General features: G+C 45.6%; 1 long non-coding RNA gene across 1 annotated transcript in view; it reads right to left on the reverse strand.

The window, feature by feature from the left end:
• LOC127009396 (uncharacterized) overlaps nt 1–22,779 on the reverse strand; it is a 94,429-nt gene that overhangs the window by 43,984 nt on the left and 27,666 nt on the right. Inside the window, exon 2 of the long non-coding RNA XR_007761930.1 lies at nt 4,578–4,620. This is a non-coding gene — a long non-coding RNA (uncharacterized LOC127009396). The remainder of the gene's footprint in view (nt 1–4,577; nt 4,621–22,779) is intronic.

Raw genomic sequence — 22,779 nt, forward strand, 5'->3', positions numbered from 1 at the left:
GATTACGAAATACGCGGCGTTAAACTCACAAGTGTTCAATGCGTTAAGGACCTGGGGATTAAAACCGCGTCAAACCTCAAATTCTCACATCAATGCATCGATGCAGCAAATAAAACGAACAGAATGTTGGGCTTCATTAAAAGAAACTTTTTATTCAAAAATAAAGATGTAATACTTCCGCTCTACAATAGTTTAGTCAGACCCCACTTGGAATATGCTGTACAGTTTTGGTCTCCCCACCATGCAAAGGACATTGCTAAACTAGAAGGTGTTCAGCGTCGAGCAACAGAAATGATCCCTTCCTTGCGCAACAAATCCTACGAAGAAAGACTTTCCACCCTTAACATGTTCTCTCTTGAGAAACGTCGCCTCCGAGGAAAACTGATCGAATGTTTTAAAATACTTAATGGTTTCACGAATGTAGACAGAACAAAATTGTTTATGATCGATGACACTTTGCGAACGAGGAACAATGGCACAAAACTCAAATGTAGACAAGTAAATTCAGACTGCACCAAATTTTTCTTCACCAACGTTGTAGTGCGAGAATGGAATAAGCTCCCACCATCAGTGGTCCAGTGTAACACGATTGACTCCTTTAAAAACAAGCTTGACCGTCACTTCCTTGAACGTAATATTAACTTGAGTAGAAAAGCAACGTTTTGGAGCCATCTGATTAATGTAAAATCACTTAGGTTTAAGGACAGACCACCTAGTCTGGACCATGGGGTCTGTGTGGTCTGATTTTCTATGTATATCTCTCTCTCTCTCTCTCTCTCTCTCTCTCTCTCTCTCTCTCTCTCTCTCTCTCTCTCTCTCTCTCTCTCTCTCTCTCTCTCTCTCTCTCTCTCTCTCTCTCTCTCTCTCTCTCTCTCTCTCTCTCTCTCTCTCTCTCTCTCTCTCTCTCTCTCTCTCTCTCTCTCTCTCTCTCTCTCTCTCTCTCTCTCTCTATATATATATATATATATATATATATATATATATATATATATATATATATATATATATATATATCACTCTCTTTCTTTCTATCTTTCTTTCTTTCTTTCTTTCTTTCTTTCTTTCTTTCTTTCTTTATTTTCTCTCTCTCTCTCTCTCTCTCTCTCTCTCTCTCTCTCTCTCTCTCTCTCTCTCTCTCTCTCTCTCTCTCTCTCTCTCTCTCTCTCTCTCTCTCTCTCCTTCATAAAGTAGACTCCCATGTAACTTTCCTTTTGCTTTAAACTAGAAAATATTGCCAAGCCTCTCTTCGCCGCCCATACATACAGCGCTCTCTTCCCCGCCTGCATCACTACCACAGCTTCCCGCGCCCCCTGCCATCCTCACCGCCCTCCTCCACCACAGCAACAGGTCACGCACTTGATGACCTAACCACTCGGCAGGCAGCGGAGAGAAGGATCTTTTTCACGTCACCAAGGAAAACAATCGTCTCTCCCTTTGTCTTTGATTGTAATATTAACTGCTTTCACTACATTTCTATTTCTTTTCCTCCTCCTCTTCTTTCCCCTTACCTACTTATTCCTTTTTCTGTTGCTCTTTGTCCTCCTCCCCTGTTTCTCCTCCTCCTCCTCCTGATCCTTCTCTTCCGCCTCCATCTCATTCTTCTTCTCCTCCTCCTCCTCCTCCTCCTCCTCCTCCTCCTCCTCCTTCTCCTCCTTCTCCTCCTCCTCCCCCTCCTCCTCCTTCTCCTCTTTTTTCCGCTCCGTTTTTCTACATCCAGATCACACACGCACGTCACCCTGTCTCCTCAACCGTCCTAGTATATTTTCCTAAGTCATCAACTAGACGAAATATACCTCCTGAATACACCTTCATTTAATACATGGCGAGTATATTGAACCGTCAGGCAAGATCACTAACTCTACATTTCATACCATATTTTTTGTCTTTTTTTCCAACATCATACGTATGGAAAGTCAGTGAAAAAGGCTAATAATAGATATGCTCTGCTTTCTCAACTCTTTCCAGAAAACAAATAAACTAAAAGCACGGTTATTTCACAGTTGGTGCACCCAGAGTAGTGACACGGGAGATTATACAGGGATGGAATGTTGCGTTGTGTGTCAGTGTGTGTGTGTGTGTGTGTGTGTGAGAGAGAGAGAGAGAGAGAGAGAGAGAGAGAGATTGTGAGATAGTGAATAAGAGAAAAGAACAGTGCGTTCTCCCCTTTTTCACGGCGGAAAATATTTTCTGTGTACATTCGTTCAGTACTAAGTTCTTGATTTAATTTAGCTTTCCAGGTGACTATTTTTCCTGAAGCTTCCGTATTAATTTTTCTCTATTATTCTCCTGCATGTAGTTTTTTTTTATTAAATACAGTTTGTGTGAGCAGAATATTAGTTTCCAATATTCTTGCAGTACTATGTGTGTCAATGTGTGTGTGTGTGTGTGTGTGTGTGTGTGTGTGAGTGTGTGTGTGTTCTTACATTATATTTTTACTGAATTATAATTTTTTTGCGGTATTTAGTCAAGCTCGTAGTGTCCCGCCTTTTGAAACTTTATGAAATATATATATATATATATATATATATATTTTTTTTACAGCTGTCAGTGCTTTTGCTACACGAGATTTCTTCAGGTAATTTAATGTGTGTGTGTGTGGGGGGGGGGGGGGGGGGGGGGAAGAGAAGCGGTTGTGTGGCTATTTTTTTTCCTGCAGCACAAAAGGTTTTCCCAACGCCGCCACCTCTCCCCCACAACAGCCATTAGAGAATAAGATGGAACAAAAGAAAGAAAACGAGACACGGTGACGGAATGTTCGACGCGTCAATACTCAGAGGAGGCGAGACTGACGGAAAAGAGGGTTATGTTTGAGCCTGAAGCACGGCGAGTGAGTGAAGTAGAAGGAGGAGGAGGAGGAGGATATAGAGAGATTTGGGGTGAGTGCGACGGAGAATACATTTGTAAAGTCTCAGTCACACTGACTTTACGACCTACTGACGACCTCCCGCGACCTGCAGGTCGCAGGAGGTCTCACATGATCGTGCGTGCGATCGTCATGTGTCTCCGTCCGCAGTGCGACTGAAAAGGTCGGCTGGAGGTTTTGGTGCAGCACCCAAAACATCCAGCCTCCACCGGACGGCAACCTTTTTCCGACCGGCAGGGACATGAGAGGTCGGCTGGAGGTTTTGGTGCCTCCAGCCGACCTCTCAGGTCCCTGCCGGTCGGAAAAAAGTTGCCGTCCGGTAGTCGAATGGACTGCGTCTGGACGGCAAGCGGACTGCCACTGGTGGCTGACGAAGAACCATCAACTGGTGAACGTCGACCGGATGGCGAGCGGACGCCGTCTGGTTGCCGTCAGACAGTAGGGAGTAGCTGATGTTCGCCGTCCACTTTGCATCTGTCATTAGTCGTGGTCGATGTCCGGCCTTCCACCACACGTTGAGTTGTACGGCTACCGGTGGTAGGTCAAACCACCCTTGACCGGAAATGAGGTACATTCCTGAGTAGTGACGTCCCACGCCCCTCAGCCCGTCCGAGCTCCGTCTCGACTCATCCTGTTCCACAGGTCAAGCACACGGCCAAATGTGTGTGGATCACCTCTGACTAACGAAAATAAGGTACAGCAGGACAGGATGTATACAGCAAAAACAATGAGTCTGTGGAATTAATGGCTTTTATCCATTTCAAAAAGGATTGTTCATTTCATCTGCTCTGCCCAGGTGATGAAAATGCTTTGGAACGATTATAATGTAAAATACATACTAACATGCAAGTTAAACCAAGATTGCTTGGAGCATTTTTTTTGCATGTCTGCGGCACATGGGCGTGTCACAATCATCCGTCACCTGCTGCAGGGAAGCACAGAATACTTTCATTACCTTTATGATATTTTTTTTTCACAAATAATTTGCAGAAATAAGAAAGAGAAATGTGTAATATAACTGGATGATAATATTACTGTAAAAACTGATAATGGCGCTTGAACGGAAAGTTCTCCTTGTGTATGACAGTGCAGAGCACGTCAGCAGCAGGTCGTTAAGGGAGATCGCCGTCCTCATTGCGACAGGACGCGTACTGGTCCTGACCTGTCGGTCACCGGTCGGTGTATGGCAGGTGTCTTGGCCTGATTCAAGGTGTGAGGTAAAGATGTGAATTTTACCATGGTCGCCGTCCGGCCACCCACTGGACAGACACTGGACGGACACTAAACGACCGCCTGTAGCCGTTCGGTCGCACGACTACTCTGCCATTTATGTGGTCGGGAAGCGGTAGGTGTGAATCGCAGCATTTTGGGGTCGCGGGTGGTCGTTAGCAGGTGTGACTCTAGCTTAAACGAAACAGTGTACAGGAATCTTCAACATTTTATCGCCCAGCCAATGCTTTATCGGATGTTTTAGGAAATTTCATGTTACTTTTCGGCTGAGGTAATAACATCCAACCTATTTTAAGAAGAAATAATGAACTTTTTTTTGCGTAGTCCTGCTGAGAGTCAGACACAAAAACAGCACCAACAACTGATATCTTTCCCGCTGCCGGAGTAACAAGCGAATAAAGACAAGTGCAAGCAAAAGAAGATCACATTGAAAACAAATTGATAAAGTGAAAAAATACAATAAAAAGGTCACATTCTTACTTACCATTTCTGCAGACTGAAGGACGCGAGGGACATCACTGGACGGTCTGTCAACGAAAAACAACAACAAAAAATTAATACAATACATAATATGACCCAACGAAGTAAATCTTGTTCTAGTCATCCCAAAAGAGCGCGAAATAGGTCAATGTCATTGCACTTGTTCTCGCCTAATGACATAAAAAAAATGAATGCCAGAGTCCTTCCTGTGTGTGTGTGTGTGTGTGTGTGTGTGTGTGTGTGTGTGTGTGTGTGTGTGTGTGTGTGTGTGTGTGTGTGTGTGTGTGTGTGTGTGTGTGTGTGTGTGTGCGTGTGTGTGTGTGTGTGTGTGTGTATGTGTGTGTGTGTGTGCTCTGTAATGACTTCCCAGAACAAACACGGCCATCGAGGTCACTGGGATGCTGGTGTTTGCTCAAGGCCGCAATCTGTTATGCTTGAGAGAGGTTCACTTACACCCCTCCCCTCCTACCTTACCACAACCCTCTTCCTCCGGCACCCACACTCCCACTCATCCACTCCCACGCACTGGCACTCCCAATGCATCCTCTTTAAGTTTATCTTTATAAATCACACCTGCAATTTATTATGATTAAGTGCTGCAGTTTTTTTTCTTTCTAGCTTAAGTTATGTCCTCCCTAAACCACTCTGACGCAACAACTGTAATATTTTTTTTCCTGTCTATTCTCTCTTGTCTCTTTTATCTCAAACAAGCTTTCATTGTATTCTCCCTGCCTATTTTCTATTTTTTCTTGCAGTACCCTTTCAATATATTCTCTCTGTGTATTCTTCATTTGTCTTTTTATCTCAAACAAATTTTCAATATATTCTCCCGTCGATTACCTATTGCCTTTTTACCTCGAGCATCCTCACAATATATTCTCTGTTTATTCCCTTTTGTCATTTTTCCTGAACAGCCGCAGGTGTGTAGTAGCATTAGCACTCTCAGTTATTATTACTGGAACAGCTTATCACCAATTCAACATGATTTTCACTATTATACACGGAAAAAAAGAAAATGTAGGCTGAGTGCAATCCCACAGTGGGTTATCTTGACAAACACAATGCAAGGCGGTGGAATGTGGAATGATGGCTTGCAGGGAGGAAAATAAAGATATATCCGAACAAAGAAGAATACGCAAAAGAGACAAGGCGATATGAACAAATAGTAATCCAGTTTTTATCTAACCTAGCCATAACTTACCTAAACATATTCCAACCCAACCTCACCTCATATAATCTAGCATAGCCTGAGTTAAATAATTCTCTCTCTCTCTCTCTCTCTCTCTCTCTCTCTCTCTCTCTCTCTCTCTCTCTCTCTCTCTCTCTCTCTCTCTCTCTCTCTCTCTCTCTCTCTCTCTCTCTCTCTCTCTCTCTCTCTTAGCCGCTCACTCATAGTTTTGCTTTCGCGTACAATTAATAGAAAAAATATATAAATGTTCTTACTAATGCTATTTTTTTCTTGTCTGAGCATCCCAAGAACACAGGAGGACAAGAGGAGACTACACAGCGCTGGTCGTCCTATTTAACTCTATATCTCTTCGCTCTTCCTTTCATCGCTCTCCCCGTCCCCCCTCACTTTGTATTCACAGAAGGCGCTGCTATAGTCGGGGCCTTTGGTAATCGAGTGTGTTCCTCGTCTGTTATCACACGGCGACAAATTTGCAAGAGACCAGCTGGATTAGACGCGTGTTTGTTACTCACTCTGGGTTGTAGCTACAGTGTCTTAGCGTCTGTTTCTTCGCCTCTCTGTCAGTTCGTATGAGTAGAGTGCAACTGTTTCTCTGTCTGACAATCTGTATGTTCGACTGTCTTTTTGCTACCAATAAGCCACACTATTTACCTATCTGTTCGTCTGTTCATCTGTTTGTCCGTCAGGATGTCTAGTGTATCTGTTTGTCAATTCTTCGCCTGTCTTACTGTCTATCTATCTTCCCTTATCTGTCCTACCTCTTGGCCAGTTGTGTCATTGTTTCTCTCTGTCCACCTTCCTGTCTCTCCATTTGCTTCTGTCTTTCCATATACTCATGTCTGCCTGTTCCTCTGTCCTTCCACTTGAAAACCTCCTCATTCATCTGTCCTCATGTCATTGTGTCGAATCATATTTCCTAATTCTGTCTTTCCTCTTATAAACCTTCCTGCGTCTATCTGTCCGCCTGCCATGCTCTGTGACCATCGTGCACGGTCTTGTCAGCCGACCCGTCACTCAGCCCTAACGCCAGATGGTCACGACTTCACCCTTACTCCCCGTCCCTGAACACTCCCTGTCCTCCTTCCATCATCTCCGCCTCTCCATCACCTCACCAAAGACACTACTCGACGCCTCTTCCCTCCTCCACTGCCTCCAACAACCCAGCCAGGCCATCACTCACCCACCCCCTCCCTTGCCTGGATGAGTTATATCACTCTAACACACACTTACACACACACAAAGCTCTTCCCCCCACTCTCTCACAAACACGCACACACACACACACACACACACACACACACACACACACACACATGCGGGTCACAGCGCTGAAAAGAAGACCAATACGCAGTGAGGGAAAAAAAAACGCTGAATGATGAACGTAGCAAAGAGTAAGACTATGACATTTTTTTCTGTGCGTCAAGGATGGCGATAGCAAAAAAAAAAAGGAACATGCAGTAACGTCAATAAACGGAGGAGACGGTAGATAGCATAAGGTGTAGGATAAGGTGTAACATTGACGCAAAAAAAAACCCCAGTCTCGGGAAGGTAATTAAGAAATTCAATTTATGAGCAGTAGCGAGACGATGAATAAAAGACGAAAGAAAACAATCCCTCATGCGAAACGAAAAGAAAAAGCAAACGTAAGAAATACAAACAAACAAGCTGCAAACACCGGCACGCATACACAGTGTAATTTGATTCGCTCTTCCTCCAAGATCTGTAAAAGTTTGATTAAATCCACCGCTCTCGTCCGCGGCCCCCATCTTCTCTTGCTGCAGACTTGTTTAGTTCCCGGCAATGATGAATACCCGGGACCAGGGGAGGAGGAGAAGGAGGAAAGGAACGTGAAAGAGAAGAAAGAGGATGGAGTTGAAGAGGAACAGGGAGCCGAGTAAGGTACAAGAAAAACAACGCATGCAGCAAGAGAGAAAATCATGCTCAAGGCGAAGCAAAAATTGGGTAACAAACAGTGATGAATGAGAGAAAATGAGCAGCTGCATAGTTCCGCGCAAATGCGATTGAAAGTTTTCAATAAAAGTTAGATTTATGAACAGAGAGGCCAGACGGTAATTTACTGTTCCCAAGACCTGCCACCCGTGAGCGAATTGGTTTCTTGTGTTCTATATATTCTAGTGCATTGTTGTGTCAAGGAAGCGAAAGGAAAAATGAGGAGACAGGAGTGGCGTGAATAAAGAAATGGATTAAGGAGTAAAAAGGCTAATATAAGTAGAGGGGAAGTTACGAATATGAAAATCTAAGTGAACACATCTTTGCTCGAAAGAAATCGTAAATCAAAACACGAGCAGGAGGATGGGCTGTGATTTTATACTCTATATTTCCTTTATTCCAAACTTTGTTACTGAATTTGCAGCTCGATTTATTTATTTTTTTGAGGGAGACCAAATATTTCTTGTTTTATTGTGATGTTTATTGTACTTTCAATGTTTAATACCTTTCATGTCCGAGGAATATCGTCGTTATGAATATAAACATTGCATTTGTACAATTATGTTATCCACTCTTGCAGGTAATAAAGAGAAATGTTTCCCTTATTAAGAATATACGGGTTGAAGACTTTCCTTCACAGATCCTTCGTAGATAAAGAAACAAGCCTATTTCAAAACATTCGAGGATATAAAAATTCTTAGTAATAAAACTATAACGTCGGCGACCTGAGGCAGCCAATAAATGATTCGAATCTAAATTATTGGCAAAAAGTTTTCACCAAAGGATGAATAAAATGCACTGATTCTCTCTTTTTCACTTTCCCTTTCTTTGCACTTGATTTTACTAAAACTATTTCCTACTTTCCTAATGCAAGATCACAGCAATATGATCCTTTTTTTCAGACACTGACATAAAAAAAACACCACCTCGCCTCCACTGTTCACCTGCAGAATACAGCAGGCAAACTTGATAATGACTGGGTGAGCTGCAACAGAAGTCTTCCGGGAAAGAGTTAGTCAGTGTCAATAAAATGTTCAGCCCTGACTCACTGGGGGTCCACGCAGTCACTCCCTACCCCCCCCTTTCCCTTTAGAAGAAGTGGCAGGTGTAACACTCTTCCAATTACTGTTTGACTCGTGCCGGCAACCTTCATTTAGCTGCCTGTGTTCCCGCGAGCAAATCAAATGTGTGTGTGTGTGTGTGTGTGTGTGTGTGTGTGTGTGTGTGTGTGTGTGTGTGTGTGTGTGTGTGTGTGTGTGTGTGTGTGTGTGTGTGTGTGTGTGTGTGTGTGAATGCGAGCTACTTTTTTGTGATGCAAATGTTTCCTGTACAGATTCATCCCCTGCGCCAAAGTTCTTTATTTAATTTTATTTTCCTGGTGACGTTTTTCTATGAAGCGCTCGTATTAATTTTTTTTTTTTTGCCTAACAATCTAATTCATATATTTTCCATGCAATTTGTGTGAACAGAGTATTAGTTTTCAATATTCTTTCTGGTGATGTGTGTGTGTGTGTATGTCTGTGTGTGTGTGTGTGTGTGTGTGTGTGTGTGTGTGTGTGTGTGTGTGTGTGTGTGTGTGTGTGTGTGTGTGTGTGTGTGTGTGTGTGTGTGTGTGTGTGTGTGTGTGTGTGTGTGTGTGTGTGTGTGTGTGTGTGTGTGTGTGTGTGTGTGTCCACCAGTATTTATTTCTTCGGTATCACGAAAAGTGTGATGGCAGCTGCCCCCGCCTTTCCGCAGACTGCTGTGACGTGCAACCTATGTCTTGGACAGAAGTGTATGTGTGTGTGGGTGCGTGCGTGCGTGTATTGCGTTGGGAGTGGGATCTAAGGACCCGTGTTGATGGCAGCCGCGTTTCCGCGGACTATGGCCATGCTGATCCTCTGCCGGAGCCAGCAGGTCTCACGCGGCTCTCCCGTCTGCTCCGTCATCCTGCGTCCTATTTCTTGGATCAGCTTGGCGCATGCAGGGCCCAGGGTGCCCATGGTCTATATCGCTAGCGGCTCGAAGCGATAGCGCTGGGCGAGTTCGGCGTAACGTTGTCTTTTCTGTTGTTCAGCCGATGGGGCGGCTGCTCCTGGATTGGTGGCGCTCTCCATGATGTGTGTGCTCCGGAACGTGTTCGTGCATGTTACGTCCCAGAGCAAGGATCGGCCGCTGCTGAATGGGTATATTGTTACCCCGTCCGGTCTTCGCCCGTCACCCCGATCTAGTCCGCGTGGCTTCAGCAGTGCGGGTACTCCGGCTGCGGTCAGGCTGCGGCGGACGATATCGTTGAGGGCGGCGTGGCGAGGTAGTCTGCCTGGGTCGCGGTGGCAGGAAAGCTGATGATGGCCGAGGTTGTCCGCCATGTGACCACATCTGCACTGGTGTGGCAGGCAGACCGGCGCTCCGAGGCGGAGAGCCACACCGACGCGCACTGCTTCGTCGGGAAGTAGCAAGCCAAGGCTCTCCGCGGGAATGGTGTCGAGCCAGGCTCCACTGTGGGGGGCAGCTGCTGCAAGCAGGCAGGCACGGTGAATCTGGTTGCTCCGTTCCTGGAGCCCCTCCAGGCGGTGACGACAGGCGGCTTCGTCCAGCTGACGTTGGCTGATGGGTGATTCGCAGCTGGGGTTGATGTCGTAGTCCGGGCATTGGCGAGCTCGGAAAGCGTTGAGTGCGGTGGTGAACAGGTATGGTTCGTCGTCGCGGGGGCGACCAGACCAGTCTGGCGGACCAGTTCCTATGTGACACTCAAATAGGAGATGAAGGTAGGGAGCGCTACATCCTCCATGCGTCGGACGCCGATGCCTCCCATACGGGTAGGGAAGCTTGCAGCCAGCTGTGTGTGTGTGTGTGTGTGTGTGTGTGTGTGTGTGTGTGTGTGTGTCCAATTACTTGAATTCTGGTCGTGGCATTTTGTTGATATTCACAGTCTGTCTGTGTAACTGTCTGTGTTCGTTTTTTGCTATTTTTTTCATATATTTCACCTCATGCAATATAGACTTTTAATTACTCTCTCTCTCTCTCTCTCTCTCTCTCTCTCTCTCTCTCTCTCTCTCTCTCTCTCTCTCTCTCTCTCTCTCTCTCTCTCTCTCTCTCTCTCTCTCTCTCTCTCTCTCTCTCTCTCTCTCTCTCTCTCTCTCTCTCTCTCTCTCTCTCTCTCTCACTCACACCCATACACCGCCGCAGGCATCCAAGGCTTGTCAACAAAATTTCATTATCCGCCGGCGGGTGTTTGGCCCGGCCTCTGAGGTGCCTCATCCCCGAGTAAACAGACTCCTCAAGCCGCCTCAATTCCACCGCAGGTAAGTTGACGCGACGCTTTTTTTTAGACCCTTCGACTTGGGAAGACAACGTCAGAGCCTTTGCCACACATCTCTCCTCTTAGGACTCCCTTGTACCTGCTCCTTCGTTAATTTTGTTGTGTGAGAGGTTTATTTTAGCGCTTCTACTTCTCATGCACGACTTACCTACCCTTCATTAATTTTCTTTCCTCAATCATTTCACTTCCTCAATGTTACTTCTACTACAACCTCCATCCTACCCAAATACCTTCATACTACCTTACCTAAACGCTTCATTTCCTTCAATGCTTCCCTTTCTCTCCCATCCTGCTCTACACCTATTTTTTTCCCTATTTATGTCATCCTTTTCCTCAAGCTCCTTTCCACGCCAGCGCCCTCTAAATCCATACCTCCTCCCATATTTACTCTCCACCTTCTCCCACCCCTCTCACCATCTCAGTACCCTCTTTCACAGGCTCAGGTTACAGAACTCTTCACTACCCTTTCACATTATCACTCTCTGTATCCAACCCTCTCCCCATGCCTCTTTCCTTCTCAGCATCCTCTTTCACAGCCTCAGGTTACAGAACTCTTCACTCTTTCCCCTCTCACGGCATCACTCTCTGCATCCATCCCTCTCCCCATAGCAGCCTTTTCTTCTCTCCCATGCCTCTCTCCTCCTCAGCATCTTCTCCCACAACTTTCTCTGCACCCTCAGGCTATAGAACTCTTCACTGTCTCCCTTCCTTCTCTGGCGGCTTCTTCCTATAAGCTCTGTCTCCTTCCCTTTCCCCTATCTCTTCAAACCACTCACCTCACTCTGCCGCGTGTTTGTATACTCTGCTTAAGCTACGGAGAACACGGTAACATCATCGGGAGGGATTAGTTCTTCTTCCTCTCCTGCTCACCAACTTTCGCTCGCCACTCACTTTCCTAACACTTGCTTTCCTTCCATCTATTCCTCTCTGGCTCCCTTACTCGCCTTCACTCACTATTAACTGTCTAAACCCCTCATTTACCATCCTTTCCTCTCTTCCTCTCTCGCTTACTTGAATTTGCTCGTCACTCTCTTACCAACTCTTTCAATGCCAGTTCTTAGAAAGGTTTAGTCTCGCGGGAGTTAAGATTTACAACTGCGCCAAAAGCTGAAATCGATGTGATGAAGATTAAAAGTTCATATTTCGCCCATAACACTCTCCTGGCGCCTCATTAACAGTTTGGTTCGTTACTTAAAGAAAAGTTTGGTCTCGTGTGAGTTGGATTAATCGTTGTCGCATAACGAGCAGAAATTGATGTTTGAAGTATGTTTTTGATTTTTACATGACGGTCATATGACACTGCTTGGGTTACTGACACTTATACGTAGTTCTCAGCACACTAGTTGAGGTCCAAGGTACTTGTAATGAGGTATGAGGGGAAGGAACATACTTTTTATTTGCAGCAAACGAGGCAACTCGGGGACGGAATAAAAACATGATCTCCCCCTCCCCCCTCAATCCCCGCAGCTAACTCTGAGGGAGGTGAGGCGTTAATCCCTTGAGTGCTGTGAAATGAAGCCGATCACACACCATGAACTCCATACTTAGGATGAAGAGTGGCAGATGTATGATAACTACATCCATAAAAGTAGAAGCATACACTATGGCTGCACGTGGCAGCGATGATCATCTCCGTCCCGTTGGCCCTTGAGCCTGCGGTGGGAGAGAATCCTTAACCTGACACAGGGCCAGTGAAACATCCGAGTTACCAATGTTTACTTCCCCGAGTTTCCCCAGTTGTCCTATTAACGATCATCCCGAAAGGAAGGACGAATAGGGGAGCACTGCACTAAGCATCTAACACAGTGGTTCTTAACCTGGGTTCGACTGAGCCCCAGGGGTTCGGCGAACCAGTCTCAAGGGTTCGCCGAAGACCCTCTGAAAGACAGCGTAATTTTGCAATTGAATTCTAAGCTAACTTTCTTTAATATTTTTATGAATTAAAATGAATTCCATTCTTTTTATTATCCAAGATTAGTATACTCTTGAATTTTGAAGCAACTTTTCTTCCACTAGTGTATATATATATATATATATATATATATATATATATATATATATATATATATTTATATATATATATATATATATATATATATATATATATATTTTTTTTTCTATTTGGCGGGTTTAGGTACTGTGCAGAGGTTTTCGTTAGGCTTCGGCGCCTCCGAAAAGATTAAGAGCCACTGATCTAACACATGCCAACGTTTGCAAAAGGCAAACCAGCTTGTAGCAGTTTCGTTGGCTCTTGAAAGGAGTCACGAAGCAGGACTTCACGGGAAAGAAGACTATTGCTAGACTGAGATATATTAATTTAATAAATATTTAAGTCCCGCCCCTTTTCACCCCCTGAAGCCCCCTGCTCTGAGCTCTTTTGCCCATATAAACAGTAGCCTTGGCCTAATAACCACAATCACTTGATCGCCAGAAAAAGTTGTTTAATAAACATCATTACTAACACTTGCTTCTCCAGTCCGAAATTCAAATCTGCGTCCTCATCAGAACTAGTTTCATTGATAACCCTCTCCCTTTCCTGTGTTCCCTTTGAATGTAGTTGGTCAGCCTGGTCAGCCCTGCTTTCCCCTTGTTTCTGGTACACACTGACAAATTCACTTTGATGTGTACACCCACGCCCTTCCTGCCCATCCTCTGAGGCATGTGACTGGTTGTGATTATCTGTGTGGAGTGGCGGCCGTTGGGCGGCAACGATGAAGAGTAAACAAACCGCCGCCGTTGTTCATTAACACACACACACACACACACACACACACACACACACACACACACACGTAGGTCATGATTCACAGGATTAATTATCTGATCAACGTTACAGTTCCTTTTACATTTGCTGCAGGTTACATGTATGAAAAATAACATGCATTGGGCCTGAACGTTCGTTATTAATACGAGTAAGCGAAAGCTTATGAATTCATTACGAGGATTTATGAACCTGTCGGTGAGTTCGCAAACACAGCCTCCCCCACACCGCATCGCTTCAAATATCCCCCACAACCCCTCGTGTACAGGGATGGAAAGGCAGGGAGAATCGGCCGAATAGTACTCCAGCAAACTCTTAATACAACCATGGAACCACAACCCCGACATGAGGTGAGGCGCGGGGTATGTGGCCAATAAGTTCTCCTTTATCACTGCTCTTTTTTACCCCTGGACGCCGCTGGAACAGAAAAACAACATTACCGACAGTGCTTGGCTCCGCTAGTGGCTGACACTTTATTCACGGCACTTGCGGCGGGTGAGGGACGACACCGAAAATGACTGGCGGGTTGTCGCTACAGCGGCTACACTACTAAAAAAAAATAGTTGTCTCTCGCGAGGCGTTGGGCCAGCGTGGGAGGCGGCGATCTGTGCCACCCCTTCTGCCTCCCTAGCACTCTTCGCCACCTCTGATCTCTCCCTCCCAGTGGATTTGAAACCACGCTCGCCCGGTTCACACATCAGACAGCAGCCGAACCTCCAGGGGGGCCACAGAGTTCTACCCGCGATGAGACAGAGGGCTGGGCCAATAGCCACGTACTGATGGACAGGAGGACTGAGGGCTGGACAGGAAGGCAAGCACCAACCGTCAGACACTCACAGCAAAATTAACTCCCACCCCAAAAACACGCACGGTGAGGCGGTGGTCGAATTGTCAGCTTGTGATAGTAGTGAACGGGGCTGCAGAGGGCCGGGGTCTTATCCATCCTAGGTTGATAGTTTTCTCAGTCATCCCCGAGCAGCCGAAGAACTCCCTGCATGGTTCCAAGGTGCCTCAGATTATGCAGCCAACTCTTACGTCCATATAGGGATTGGTGGCTCATTAATGTGTGTGTGTGTGTGTGTGTCAGAGAGAGAGAGAGAGAGAGCAAGTTCCTGTCCCCTCCCACTCATGACTTTTCCTCGAGGGCTCTCACACACATGACGTCTCTCTCCTTCGCTCCCCTTCCCTTTTATCTTCCCCATTCATCCTCCTCTCACTTTTGTCTCCCTTCCTTCCTCTCCTTCCACCTGGCACCGTCCACTGCTTCCTCCTCTCCCTTCCTCGCCTCTCCACCTTCCACTTCGCCTTGCTTGCCTCTCTTTGTGTTTTTCCTTTTTTTTCCCTCTTCCTTCCTTCCTCCCTACCGTACTTTCTCTCCTTCCTCCCTACCGTATTTTCTTTCCTTCCTCCCTACCGTACTTTCTCTCCTTCCCCCCTACCGTACTTTCTTTCCTTCCCCCCTACCGTACTTTCTCTCCTTCCTCCCTACCGTACTTTCCTTCCTTTCTCCGCCAGTACTTTCTTCTTTCCTTTCTCTTTCTCCACCACTTTCCCTCACACTCTCCCATTTCTCTTTCCTTTTTTCTTGTTTTTCTCCTTCTTCCTTTCTTTTTTTGCTTATTGGCCACTTTCTCTTTCCAGACTCCTATCTTTCCTTCTTCTTTCTTTATATTTTTTCTTCCCCTCTTTCTTTCCTCCTCCCCTCCTAATTTCTTGCGTCTTTTTCTTTCATTCCTTCCTTTCTTCCGTTTCCTTCATCTTTCCTTCTATAAACATAACCTATTTATCTTTCCTTTTCGTTTCTTTCTGTCAATCTCGTTCTTTCCTTTTTTGTATCACAGTTTTCTTTTTCATATTTTCTTCATTCGTCTCTCACAACACCTTGCTCTGTTTCATACCTTCTACATCTCTTCTACTCTTCCTCCTTTTTCTTTTGGCTACTTTTTTTTTCTTCCCTTATTTTCCTTTCTTCTTTCCTCTTTTCCCTTCTTCCTTCCTCTGTTTTTTTCTTTCCTTCCTACTATGCTTTCTTCCTTCTGTCCTTCCTTCTGTCCTTCCTTCCTTCCTTCCTTCCTTCCTTGCCTGCTTGCTTGCTTGTTTGCTTGTTTCCTTCCTTCCTTTCTTCCTTCCTTCCTTCTTTCCATCCTTCCTTTCTTCCTTACTTCTTTCCATCCTTTCTTCCTTCCTTCCTTCTTTCCATCCTTACTTCCTACCTTTCTTCTTTTTTTCCTTTCTTCCTTCCTTCCCTCTTTCCATCCTTCCTTCCTTCTTTCCTTTCATTCTTCCTTCCTTCCTTCCTTTCTCCCTCTCTTCCTTCCTTCCTTCCTTCAGTCCTTCTTTTCTTTCTTCCTTCCTTCCTTCCTTCCTTCCTTCCTTCCCTCTTTCTTTTCATTCTTCCTTCCTTCCTTCCTTCCTCCCTCTTCCTTCCTTCCTTCCTTCCTCCCTTCCTTCCTTCCTTTCTTCCTTCCTTCCTTGATCCCTTCTCTCCCTCCCCCTCCCCTCCCCCTACCAACCCAGCATCTTGAGACAGCCGAGTTGGTGTTCTGAGTGGCAGCCTCGTAATGGACCGGACTAGCCAACACGGGGACTGTCACGGACATCTCATCCATCCCCAGGACACACACACACACACACACACACACACACACACACACACACACACACACACACACACACACACACACACACACAGTCAGTCAGTCAGTCAGTCAGTAGGTGAATCAACGCCGACTCGCCTCTTCACTCCCTCATTACTTGCCTCATAAATTCATGATATTGTCTGCGTGAGCTCCCATCTCCCATATTCACTACATTTCTCCATCCTTACTACGGCCCCGCTGCGCAGAATGATCAATAGAAGCTTATTCGCACGCTATCTATCCAATAAGTACTTGTATTAACGGGTGTCCTTGGTCAGTGATTCATTTCGCTGCTAAACTCTACACCAACCATCGTCATAATATAGAAGACTTTGGCCCACTTCATCACTGGCGTCATGTTGTTATTAACAGAGCCACGCAAAATTCAAATGGATGCTGATACCGTAGATTTTTTTGTGATCTAGATTCTTTTTCGAGATCTTGATGATACCTAGAGCACAAAATACACTACAGTATCAGCATCAATTTGAGTTTCGCGTGGTTCTTTCGGTAATAATAAGGCGCCGTTGATCAAGTCGGCTCTGGCAACAACTTTTCCGTTACTTTTATTTCTTGCTTTCAACGACCTTAACCGTTTCATTAGTTACCATTATTCGAGAATAATACGAAATTCCTAATAATTCTTTTCATTGAGAGTACTCTTGAATTTTCTTTTTTCTAGTAAAGGAGAATCAGAGAAATAGTACCTTGAGCGGCGATCAGGTGTGATTGAAATTCCTTGGGGCAGAAGCACACGACTCGATCGACTCAAGGGCCACAAGGGGTGCGGGAGTGCAAGAAATAATTAGCGGAAGGGGCTGCGTCTGATCCTCTTCCTGCTGGACACTCAACGCGAAGGAGAATATCAGATCGAGAGACAGCAAAGTGAATATGAGAGTAGGGTGAGGGTCATCTGTGCCTCGAGTGCCGGGTGTGACGGTGTTGAGGAGAAAAATGAAGAGGAAGGAATGAGAAACGGCGTAGGGAAGAGAGGGCGGTTGAGGGGGCTGAGTAGGAAGGATAGTTATGTGTTGCTGTCTTGTCTTGCTGTGCTTGCCCTGCTTCCTCCGGTATTACTGTGGAATTTATTTGCTTTTGTGTTACTGAGTTGAGTTGTCGAGTTGCTGAGTGGCTGGGATTGAGTGTTTTGCTCTTATGTTTCAGTGGTTTTGTCGTGTTGCCGTGCAGTTGTGTTGCTGGTTCGTTGAGTTGCCGTGTTGCTGTGTCCTTGCTAGTCTTTCTGTTCCGACACCATTCGTTTGTGCACACACACACACACACACACACACACACACACACACACACACACAAAGAGCATTTCCACACTAATTGTGAGCTGGCCGTGACATGTCACCGGAATTAATGTTTCCCCCGCTGTTGTAATTATGTTAATGTTGATGCTATTTTTTGGTGGTGGAACGTTTTAATTCGCACCAAGTTTTGTTTGTACAGTTTAATGATGGATTTATTGTTGATTTTACTGTTGCCGTTGTTACTGGTGGTGATGGTGGTAGTGCTGGAGGCAGCGGTGGGAGTACAGCAGCTGGTTATAGTAGTGTTGTTGCTCTTGTTATTGTTGCATCTTTAAAAAAAAGTAATAGCGGTATTAGTATTACATAAGAACATAAGAACGTAAGAAGTCTGCAAGAGGTCGGTTGGCCTATACAGGGCAGCTCCTGTAATCCTAACCCCACCTTACCTCACTATCCATGAATTCATCCAACCTTTTCTTGAATGTATTTATGGTATTGGCACCCACAACATGACTGTTAAGCCTGTTCCATTCATCCACCACTCTTTTTGTGAACCAATTCTTGCCTATGTCTTTGCTGAGTCTGAATTTGTCTAACTTGAAACCATTGCTACGTGTTCTACCTGGCTCTTTTACTACCAGAACCTTATTGAGATCTCCTTTATTATCCATTTATAGACCTCGATAAGGTCTCCTCGCAACCTTCGCCTTTCTAGAGAATGTGGATTTAAATGCTTGAGTCTATCCTCAAAGGGCAAGTTTCTCACACCCTGAATCATTTTTGTCATCCTTCTCTGTATAGGTTCTAACATCCTGATATAAATTTTATAGAAGGGTGACCAGAACTGGACCCCGTAAGTAAAGTGGTGGTGGTACAATTATTATTATTATTATTATTATTATTATTATTATTATTATTATTATTATTATTATTATTATTATTATTATTATTATTATTAGTAGTAGTAGTAGTAGTAGTAGTAGTAGTAGTAGTAGTAGCAGCAGCATTGTCATATTTTCCATTCTTCTATGCATCTCAAAACTCTTTTCCCTGCTTCTCTCTTCTGGGCCTTCTGTGATGCCATGAAAGACTCCGTCCCTCCTTCACTCACTCGCCACTTTTTCATCTCCTTTCCAGGCGCACGTACTTAACCCCTGGCTAAGTCTTTTCTTTGTCTTCCCTGTCTTCCTAACCCTCTCCTCCCGTACTCTTTCAATCTATTGCCACTTGTCTTATCCCACAGCCTCCTTCTCATCTATATCTTCCTTAATTAAGCATATATTTAATGAAGCCTTCCCTTTGTCCTGCCCCAAACACCCTGCTACCCTATACTTCAATTACTTCAATCTCTGTTACTTGTCATCCCCCAATCCCTGTTGCATCCCTTCAGCCTCCTTCTCATCTCATGCACATACTTGAGGAACATTTCTCTCATTCCCTTCCATCTCTCCTACCTCTAACACCCTACTACCCTATAATATTATGTCAGTCCCTTTAATCTCAGCTACTTATCATCCTCCAATCCCTACTCCATTCCTTCATTCCTTGCCTCGTTGACTGTTGACTTCCACGTTTCCCTTTCCTGCCTCGCTTTCGCTTTACGAGAATCTTACCTTTCCTAATTGCGTCGCTCACTTGTTCTAGATTTTTACCCCAGTCAAGATTGGGTGATCGCTCAGAGGATGTGGGAACGGTTGAGAGCCGGAGAAAGATTAAAGGAAGTTGTAGGGCTGTGATTAAGGAGGATGGAGTGTGAGGAAAAGCTGGATGGAGCATGGGAGAAAAGGATTTGTGGAAAAGGATAAAGTTTTGAATGGAGGAAGGAGGAGGGAGGGAAGGAGGAGTATTAAGCAAGAAAGGAGAAGTATGTGGAAAAGGGAGAGTCTTGGGATGGATGGAGCAGGTAGTGGAGAGGGCTAGGATGTGAGGGAATGAAAGGGGTAAGTGAGGGAAGAGGCAAGTAGAGAGTAGAGGGGAGGTCGGATTTGATGGAGGGAGGAAAGGATGTGAGAGAAAGGCGAGGAGCATTGGCCTTTAGGAAGAAAATCATGGCGCCAGTAAGTGCTGGGTTCCCGCTGTTCACTCACGGATGAAAAAGAAGCAATGGACTTTGAAGCATAAATTTGCTCTCGGTATTCATGCAAAATTATGTAGAGGGAAATGCGGGAATTCATGGTCGCTTTAACCCAGACAGCGCGGCGCACACGAGATTGAATAAACCAGCACCGGAAGCACGCAGCGAGGAGGAAAAGAGCAGAGTCAAGCGGCGCAAAACAATAACCCCAATTTCCAGAGAGATGACGAGGCACAGCGGGAATAATTAGCAGCCTGGCGGTGGTGGTTGCAGGGGTCCCGGGGTGGCGCTGACCTGCCGCCGCCGACCAGCAAGCCAGGGCAGACGAGCTAACGGCCTAAATAATGCAGCTTCGGGAGCAATGCATCGTGACCTAAAAAGCTTCCACTGCTCCTTCTCGCTTTGTGTGTCGCAGTTCAGGACTTAAAATGAATGCAAGACTGTTGAGTACAAGCGAGTTTAACGTGGATTTTTTCAACTAGATCCTGTTAGCAGTGTTTATTACATTTGTGTCAGTAAATGTCGTCGAGGTGAGCGGCAAGACGCATGATATTGTTGTCCAAGTACATAGTGAGCGTGAATGAAGACTGAACGTCGTGCATTCATCCGAAAGATAATAGTTAAACCCTCTCTGACCGTCTGAAAAACACACTCGAAAGAATCTGTAGTTACACGTAGGTGATGGTAACTCTAAGATGTCGAGTAGGAGAAAAAGGAAAAGAAAAGTGAGAAATGTGAGGAGGAGCAAGGAGCCTGGTCAAGGGAACCGAGGAGAGCTTGGAAGGAGGGCAAGTGGGCGCAGGAGTGACAAATAACCATTAGTCGAAACGAGAACTTCTATGAGCAAAATCAAAACCCTTTCTTCACGTCGTCCAGAGGGCACCAACAGTCATCTTCCAGCAAGCTATCATACGCAGCACTGCAAAGATTCTGACCGGCGCCGCATGAAACAAGTCGTCGGCACTGAGCTATGAAGTAAAGAAAGTCGTTGCGAACTGGGGTAAAAATCTACAACTCTTGGTCTTTGTGTGGCTGATGGCGGAGAGGTGGGGGCAGGGGTCTGCTTCTGGAGGTGTTTTGGGGGGGGAGGGGGGGGAGCATGATGGACGGCGGGAGTTTAGTCGACTTGGGCATAAATTACTCCCAAAGTTTTCCAGTTATATCCCGGAGAAAGCCGGAGCGCCTGACCTTGGGGTTGTAAGGCGTCAGGAGACCTCCAACTCCTGCGTGACGGGTCTTCGGAAACGTGTGCTCGGGACGCGCTTTTGATCACCTCGTTTCTTAAGGGATTCACAACGCGGCGACAAAGACTCCAAGGCATGGGAGAAAAACCGGAGACAAAAAAGTGTAACCCCCCCATAAAAAAGACTAAGGAGAATGCCGTAATGTGCAAATTGTGCGGTTATAAAAGTCATTCCTCTGAAAAGATTGAAAGGTTAATTATTTTCAATCCACACTGCTCTTGAGAAATAAAATGAAGCAAAAATACTCCATACAACAGAGAGAAAAGGTAGAAAAGTATCCTTCTCCCTTTATTCGGTTCCTTTTCCTCCTCGTCCTCCTCCAGTATCCCTGCTTCTCCTCGTATTCCTCTCATATTGCACGTGAATCAGTCATCATCACTGTTTTCAATGGAATAGGGCAAAAACATCGTCAGCCAAACAAGTCCACACAAAACCCACACAATCATGAACTCCGGCACGGTGAGGGCTGACGTGCGCCCGTAGAGGAAACTGTTGCCGCCTATCTTAGCAGCATTGGGCGCATCGGGCGCAGCTAACAGGTGAAACTAGCTCCCTTCACCGTGAGCCGATACCTTGAATAATTTTACGACTTGTTTTTCCTCCTAACTCAGCCAACCTGACTTTGCGCCATAATACCTCGGAGTTTCGGCTTCATTCAGATATTAGTCAATCAATCAATCAAATAATCAGTTCGACGTAATGCCTTCACTTAGAGGTTATCAAGAATTCATGCTGATGAAAGACCGAGCAAGCTGATCCGTGTGCTTATCCAGGTAGGCGCTAAAATGGAGGGCTCACAGATTGCCTTTACGCGAATTTAGCTATCTTGATAATACCTTCCAGTGCTTTAATAAGTAAAATGAAGATGAGCATGCCACTAAAGCTGTAATAAAAAAAACAAAAAACAGAGGTATTCAGCTCTTCATAAAAGCCACTACATACGAACACCAATCATTCTCCTTCTTTAATCTCCTGCCTTCTCTACTCGGCCCTCCAGGCTCTCAGGAATATTTAATCTCTCACTATCCTTCCTCCACAGTCCCCCCACCCCAAGCTCCTCCCTCACCTAGCCTAACCTGGTGTCGCCTTCTCCCCTCCCTCCTCTCTGCTCCGTGTCTCGCCACTCCCCCACCATCCTTCCTTATCTGTCCCCTTCTCCCCTCTCTCCTTCCTCCTCCCTGCTCCGTGTCTCGCCACTCCCTCACCATCCTACATCCTCCGCCCCCTTTTCTCGTCCTCCTCTCTTCTACCGGCATAGTGCCTCCCTCCCTCCCACACTTCCTTCCTAATCTCCGTCTCTCCCCTTCCCGCCCCGTGCTTCGTCCCTTCCTCCTCTTTCCTCCTCCACACATACATTTGGCACCGTCACACCCGGCACTCGAGGCACAGATGGTCCTCACTCCACTCTCATTTTCACTTGGCTGTCTCTCGATCTGATATTGAATGAGTTGAGTGTCCAGCCGGGCGGGGATCGGACGCAGCCTCTTTCCGGGAATTATTTCGTACACTCCCTCTTGTGACCCTTGACTCTCTCGACATGTACTTCTCTGCCAAGGAATTCCACTTATGATTGATCATCACGAGAGGGTTTCGCCTTTCGCGGAAGAATTGAAGAGCGGCATAAAATAATTGGCAAAAGAAGACATTTCAGGTTATTTTCTTTCTGGTAACCTTTCGTAGAGGCGTATACGACACCAGGTTAGGCTAGGTTAGGGTAGGTTTGGTTAGTCATTAACATGGACCGCACAAGGATTATACTGAAGGACTAATAACCTTTATTGATTTACCCTCTTTT

The sequence above is a fragment of the Eriocheir sinensis genome, chromosome 40 (assembly GCF_024679095.1).
Source record: "Eriocheir sinensis breed Jianghai 21 chromosome 40, ASM2467909v1, whole genome shotgun sequence".
In the NCBI taxonomy this organism is placed as follows: domain Eukaryota; kingdom Metazoa; phylum Arthropoda; class Malacostraca; order Decapoda; family Varunidae; genus Eriocheir; species Eriocheir sinensis.